General features: G+C 37.2%; 1 protein-coding gene and 1 long non-coding RNA gene across 3 annotated transcripts in view; one reads left to right on the plus strand and one right to left on the minus strand.

The window, feature by feature from the left end:
• The window catches only part of LOC111088181, a 21,856-nt gene that overhangs the window by 5,916 nt on the left and 9,559 nt on the right, over positions 1-6,381 (minus strand). The gene's annotated exons all lie outside the window — the stretch shown is intronic.
• LOC106469018 overlaps positions 1-6,381 on the plus strand; it is a 23,234-nt gene that overhangs the window by 3,570 nt on the left and 13,283 nt on the right. Inside the window, exon 1 of one of the 2 annotated variants that reach the window (XM_022397415.1) lies at positions 1,143-1,212. The exons of the other annotated variant lie outside the window; for it this stretch is intronic. The gene's annotated coding sequence lies outside the window, so the exon portion shown is untranslated. Of the gene's footprint in view, positions 1-1,142; positions 1,213-6,381 lie in introns of those variants that run through there. 2 annotated transcript variants of the gene reach the window in all.

Raw genomic sequence — 6,381 nt, forward strand, 5'->3', positions numbered from 1 at the left:
AGCACAGATAGCCTATTCTGTAGCTTTGTGCTTAATTTCAAACAACGACAAAACAACAACTCTGTAGCTATTTTTTCGTTAGTTTATCATGAGTCTTTGGTTACGTTTGTACGTGTTTCACCGAGATGGTTTTGTGGAGGGCTGTTCACTCGGCACGTAGGATTAACTGGTATTTTGGATATATTAACGAACAAAGGCCAATGGTGGTCAACTGTGATGCTCGATCACGCGTGAGTGCTTACTTACACGGCACAACTGAACTGATCACACTTCAGGGTCAATTTTCAAACAACAACAACAAAAAAAAATCTCTTTTTTTTTCCCCCTCTCTTTCTCAAGAACTTCTGTGGCGCTTCTTTAGCACGTGCAATACTGAGTAGATTTCATTTTTTCTCGTGCATTGCCGGTTTATAATTCAATATTTTCATGTACGCATGTCTGTCTTCTCGACAAAGCACCTGACCACTGGTCATTGCCCTAGCGCTGTGGAGGAGACTTAATCCCCTTGGAAGGAAATTAATTAATTAATTTGTCAACTTTTATTATGTAACACGAAAAAAAAAGATGTACTGTAAATATTTTATATCTAAACTTATAACACTGGCTATCACACATCACACTTGTGATCAGTACACGCAGTTTCCAGTTTTGTAGAATATTTATTTTCAAAGTTGTAGATAACTTATTATTTTGCTACCAAAGAAAAAACTCTCTTAGTTCAAAATTTTGATTAATGTTTTTCTATACAAAAATACACACACAGAAGATACGAAACGTTCTAAGCCTCCCTTTCTAAAGTTTGATCGGGCTTCAACAAAGAGACGGATACGACGTCCCATCTACACAAGGTGGAAGCAGTTTATTACAGATTTCAATCTTATTATATCTAAAATACCAATAAAACAAGACCAATTTAATATCCCCGTGAAATTCTATAGTTTCAAAGAGAACGGCGTTTTCACATAATTGAAAAACAGCCTTATTATTCTATAACATAAAGTTTCTCTAATCAGTTTTATTTAGAAAGTTATAGGAAATTACTTCAGGTTCTGTCGGGTAACTGAAAAGACTTTTTGATTTTTCTGATTTCTTGTCTGTTTTTAGAGCAAAGTCACATTTGACTATCTGGTGCGTCAACCGCGGGGAATTGAACCCTGGATTTTAGCGTTGTAAGTTCGTAAGCTTACCACTGTAACACCGGGAGGACGGGAGGTATCGTAATCCATATATATCATTAAGTACATATGAATAGTTGTTATTAATGTATTACTGCTTGTACTTTTTGCGTATGATTCACATCACAAGTCTAGAATTTCAGCATTCAAAATCATGTAAACTTCAGTCTAGTCTCTTGCTAAGTAACTTATTGTTTCGCGGTCAAGTGAGCTGACAAGTTCTCACGCCCCATTGCTTTGAGTGACTGACCCTTGAAAATTAATTTGATTAACTGTCCGATTGCAATAAGGTTACGAGCCCTAACAAACGTTTATCCTAACATAGAGAATATGACTTTAGCGGAAAATTTTATAAAGTAGACGCATGTTTCTTAAATATACAAATAGAGATAATGTTGCCCCTTTTCACAACACCCAACTTGTTGTAACAGACATCTCCGTAGGCGAGCGTTTACATGTTGAACGATAGATGTACACTTGAAATAAACGTTTCACTCTGTTAGTGTGCTCATAATGTTGCGTTTTAGAAACCACTGTAAACACCGGAGTACTGGTTACCCAACATACACCTATATACGTAGACTGACGTATATGGTGTCACGCCAGAAACCATCGTAAACACCGGAGTACTGGTTACACAACATACCATACACCAATATACCTAAACTCGCGTATATGGTGTCACGCTAGAAACCATCGTAAACACCAGAGTACTGGTTACACAACATACACCTATATACCTAAACTGGCGTGTATGGTGTCACGCTAGAAACCATCGTAAGCACCGGAGTACCTGGTTACACAACATACACCAATATACCTAAACTGGCGTGTATGGTGTCACGCTAGAAACCATCGTAAACACCGGAGTACTGGTTACACAACATACACCAATATACCTAAACTGGCGTGTATAGTGTCACGCTAGAAACCATGGTAAACGCCGGAGTACTGGTTACACAACATACACCAATATACCTAAACTGGCGTATATGGTGTCACGCCAGAAACCATCGTAAACACCGGAGTACTGGTTACACAACATACACCTATATACCTAAACTGGCGTATATGGTGTCACGCTAGAAACCATCGTAAACACCGGAGTACTGGTTACACAACATACACCAATATACCTAAACTGGCAAATGTGGAATCTGCGAGAAAATGTCTTTGGGCGGTTAGTTTTCTTATGTTTATGAATTTTTGTAGCTTCCGCTAGTTTTTCATGGTAGATGTACGTATTGCAAATACAGGACTGGTGCCATTGCGGGGGGTGGGGGACGTCCAGTTAGTTTAGCTCCTGTGCCCCTAGTTTCAAATTCCAAATTGATAGAAAAATCAATGAAAAATACAAATCAAATACAAAAATAACATATAATTAAACTTTATTAAAGCTAAGCATAATAATAATAATATACAGTGATGAGTAATGGTAGTGAATATTAATTAGTTAATTAATTATTAATAAATTAATATTAGTTAACTGATTTTGGTTACCTTTTTCCAAAATCTGTCCCCCCCTCCCTTCTCTCATCCACTTATACCACACGTGCTGCTGCCGTGTAAATATGTTTATTGGTTAACTCTAGCGTTTTTTGTATGATTTACACCTATCATCCTATTTCATTACTTAGTTTAAATCTGATTCGCTGTAATGTTGAAAACAATTTTTGAACAACCTTAATTACGCTTAAGAAGATTATTTTGCATTATTTTCTTAGTGTTCAGATTTGAATTCAGGACTATCCCAAAATTCCTAAATTGGCCAATTCTCGAGAGCAGGCCCTCTCAGAGGTTTAGAGAAGCCGTACCATAAAAAAAAATAATGACGACATGTGAAAACAAAATAAGACAATCATTAGCTCGAAAAAAAGAGTGAAATATAATTTGAAGAGAGGCACATAAAAACAGTAAGTCGCGAAACTTAACAAATGATGCCAAAAAATTAGCAAGTGTCTAAATTTGAGGCCCAGGCTAAATGGTCCTCCTGGCCTTCCCTCTGATTGACCCTGCTCGAGAGATATTGTTGGTATTACGACTGGAATATCATTAACAGGGAGGGTACTTAACTGGTGATTCTAATCATTGTAGGTTTACCTTTCTTGTCCCATTGTGGATCACAAAAATGTTCTTGTCAATTTTAGTTTAGAAAACGATCTTTCGCCACTTGCCACATTGATGGGCAAAGTTAATAAAATTCTTAGAGCAATAAATGTATTTGGAAAATTTTCTTTGATTTGGTTTTCACATATAATAAATCTTATCTGGAGTTGAATTTTCCCGTATTCAATGTGATATTAATTTCAATTCTGTACATTAACTTTCACCACACCTATCCCCTTCTCTTTGCTTGTTAGTAGTTTTACTAAATTCTTACAATTTTACGGCCCCTAAAATTTTGCGGTGGGGTTTTTGAGCCCTTCGAACCCGCCTTGAGCCAACCTTCCACGTGGATAGAAGAATCATGTTGCTACCAGGCACACTTCGTTGTTTACAGACAATCCCAGGCTTCAGGCTACAAATGGTGCCGACTGGTTACATTTTTTCCGCTCTGTAGTTAAAAATTAAGGATGTCTATGCTTGAACTATATGGGTCTCTGAGAACCTGGTAGTTCAGCCCATCGTGTGTTTAAAATATACGGAAAAGTATAAGCTTCACGGGAATACCAACGTAACAAGCTAACTTATTGGTAGGCGTATAAAAAAGCTACGTTGAATACACAGGAAGTTATTCATACATGTACGTGCATATTGTTTCATCGCCAACCAATGGCAGGATACTTTTTTCTAACTTAACTTTTCGCCTCTTCTTGATTTCTGTTGGTAAAATATGACTTTGTTTACTAAATTTTGGACATTGTTGTTTCTTTACGGTAGATACTCATGGTTTAGTTTTTGTAGAATAGTTTAAATACTAAATGAAATAGTGGATAATGAGAAATGTTTGTTGAGTAAGAACTTTTTGTAGTGGTTGCGTTTGAGTGCCTGGGAATTCTACACGATTTTTTTTTTTTTTTGCGCAACTGGAAAGATATTTTCCACGGAAGTAAGGTTTTCCCTAACAGATTCTTCCAGGAAGAGTCTTGATGACACTCTAAACCAAAGCCCATAGACACAGTGGCTCAGAGGTAAGCGCGACGGCTTATAATATCAGAATTAGGGTTATATCCTTACATTAGGCAGAGCGCAGATAGCCCATTACGTAGCTTTACGTTTAAATTGAACAAACTGGACCAATAAAATTAGAAAGTGCTACTAGTGTTAGTCTAAAAGGTCACTAACTGAAAAGCAAATAAATACATTTTCACCTTGCGTTTTTACGTATATTAATATTGTTACGACAGCTGAAGTCACGTGACGCTGGTAACACGTGATGAGTTTCTAGAAGGATCATGAAGGCTCGAGTGTTTGCTAGACGCCCTCTGTTTTAGTATATAAGCCCGGCAAATAAAGCAGAGAGAAGAAGTGACGGCATAGATAACTGCAGATAGAGAGAGATATAGAAACAGATAATTGAGTCAGGTGAACGGTAGTGACCGTAAGTGCATGAATCGTTGTGAATTATAGCGTGTGTTGAAGTTAAAGTGACTGTGGAAATTAAGTGTATTGCAAAGTTGTATTGAGAAAGAATAAACCAGTTTTATTTAAGAAAGGATTTGTATCACTGAAGTTCCTCGGAAAGAATTTTTACGGGAAAATATCAAACAAGCGGATATGTAACAATATATAGTGTTTGTGATCTCGAGTATTTCCACAAATAGAGAAAACAACAAAAAAAAAAACATCTCAAGTACGTTGATTCAAACGTGGTTTTATGTCACACTAAGTGTGTCACTATCGTCCAGTAACGAACATTTATTAAAACAAATGTTTTATCAGTAGAAACTACAATATTTAGCTACTACTGTTCTGAAGCCCTCCAGTGGCTTCAGTGGTAATTCTTTAGTTATAAGGCTCTTTACCAAAGAAAAACCTCTAGGCTTATCACATTAAAAATCCGGCTTCGATACCCGCGATGGACAGAGCAAAGACAGCTCACTGTGTAACTTTGCGCTTGACAGCAAACAAACTAGAGAAAATGGAGTTAGGGTTTAAAAATATTCTTTGTTTGTCTAAATTATGAGAAGAAATTGTTACACAGTTGGTCATTTAAGCCTAACTAAGATAAGAACCTATATCGTGCAACTCAAAAGCTGTTGTAATGCGTTTCGATCAGAGTATTTTTGTTTGTTATGATGATGTCGCAGCTTAATTCAGTTTTTGAGTAGCAACTACTTATACACCTTACGAAACCTGGTGGTAAATATTTATTTAATTCAGATTATTAAGCAACTTTATCACCAATCATAATAGGTCAGTAAATGTCTCTAGATACGTTGGTGTTGTCGTTACCAAATTCCGTTAAGCGAATCGAAAGCATTGTTGACGGGGTATTATCTTTTTACACTTACAAAGAAACAAACCCCCAAGTGGTACAGCTGTTCGTCTGCGGAATTAAAACACTAGAAACCCGTTTCGATATCCGTGGTGGGCAAAACACAGATAGACCTATTGTGTAGCTTTGTGCTTAACTTCAAACAAGCAAACCAAAGAAACAGCTTCCACCAAAGAGTCAAAGTGGCACTGCGGTATGTCTGCAGACTTACAACACTAGAAACCGGGTTTCGATACCCGCAGTGGGCAGTACACAGATAGCCCATTGTGTAGCTTTGTACTTCATTTCAAACAAAGAAACATCATCCAACAGAGAATTATTATCGACCACCAGATAATAATGCTTTCTCTATCTACTATTAGGCATAATGTTCCTTTAATGACCGCTATAAATAACGTTTCAACTGGGGCTTTGTGTCTGTGTAAATCTGGCCAACGAAAGACCTCGTCTACAGCAGCAGCAGGCAAGACGCAAAGTGTAAGGTTGAAATGTTACTATACGCCGTATAGGGCCAGTAAGGAAACATGTAATGAAAATTATTATTAATTGTTGTTGTTAAGCATAAAGCTACACAGTGAGGTACCTGTGCTCTGCTCACCGCGAGTATCGAAACCCGATATTTAGCGTTATAAGCCCACAGTCTTACTGCTGAGCCACCAGGGTACTTTATTAGTATTATTATGACGTAATGTAACAATAAACTACCTGTCAATAAATCATGTTTCTCCTGCCTAGACTTATACATTGGCCCGGCATGGCCAGATGGTT

This window comes from Limulus polyphemus, unplaced genomic scaffold (assembly GCF_000517525.1).
Source record: "Limulus polyphemus unplaced genomic scaffold, Limulus_polyphemus-2.1.2 Scaffold3265, whole genome shotgun sequence".
Taxonomy (NCBI): Eukaryota; Metazoa; Arthropoda; class Merostomata; order Xiphosura; family Limulidae; genus Limulus; species Limulus polyphemus.